Genomic DNA, 1,302 nt, shown 5'->3' on the forward strand with positions numbered 1-1,302 from the left:
CAGAGTTGATCTCTGGAGCTCCACTAAACCTTCGAATTCCTCTCGTATTCAATCCTTACTATCCAATATCCTTCGTCAAATCCTCAATGCTCCTTACTTTGTCACAAATAAAATCATACATAAAGACCTTAATGTTCCATATGTAACCGATCTAGCCCGAACCAGATATCACTCCTTCCAATATAAACTTCCTAACCACCCAAACTCACTAGTTTCTAACCTTGCTTGGTCTTCCATTCCTGACAATCCTCCGAGGCGCCTGAAAAGAAGATGACTACGAGACCTGCTAATGTAAAACGCCATTAGAGTGCTACTAATGTGTAGTTTCTCTACACGCCTGTAACACTCCATTTTAGCTTTAATTTAACTTAGATCAAATTTACTAAATGTATTATAATGAACAATTGTAAATAGTAATAAATAAATAAATGCATCAAAACGGATATTAAATACATTAATATATCTTAATAAACTATACCGATAACCAAATTATATTTTGGCTGCTTTTGGAGATTTTATTGTTCACATTTGTGTGAACAGTCCTGCAGTGAAAAAATTGTATTTTTTTTTAACGGTTTTATAACATTCCATAACAGAAAGAGAACGTTTTCAAAAATAGAATTCTGAGGCCTTTATGAAATGTAGAGGGCTATGAGAAATGCCTGGCATTAAGACTTTGAGTCAAGATATACAAGACATCCGCGTTTTTGGGCTATATCTGAGCACATTCTTAGGCAGGAAGATTGTCTGGTATGTTCTTATTAATCATATATTTTGTTCTATATTTTATGAATATTATAATTTTTTATATCTACTAATATCGATCAAGAATTCTTGAAAGGGCATGACGAAATGTTAAGCTAGAAATAACTGAAGTTAACTTATGTCTAATGGGCACCGAAATATATAAGATTCATATATACAACGATATATATCTTTTCTTTTTCCCCATTATACATTTCACATAAAAGTGGTCAGCGGTTTATTTTTTCAGAGTATTCTTGATTTTCTAACCTTCTTAAATATGGTGAATTTCAATGGAATACAGAATATTTCCTGACTTTTCTAATAGAAAATCAAATTTTATAACTGATGTATATTGGTGAAAATATCTTGTAGGCGCTAATCATAAAGAACATTCACATTTTATCGGGTTGATTTTTATTTATCTTGTCATAATTAGCGAAAAACTCATCAGTGAACATTTTAGCTAAATTAATTTTTTTTATATATATAAACAGCTTGTTCCATGACATCAGAAACAATTATTTATTTATATCAAACTTTATATTTTAATGTTTC

The sequence above is a fragment of the Halyomorpha halys genome, unplaced genomic scaffold (genome assembly GCF_000696795.3).
Source record: "Halyomorpha halys isolate HHAL.00 unplaced genomic scaffold, Hhal_1.1 Scaffold731.1, whole genome shotgun sequence".
NCBI classification, from domain to species: Eukaryota; Metazoa; Arthropoda; class Insecta; order Hemiptera; family Pentatomidae; genus Halyomorpha; species Halyomorpha halys.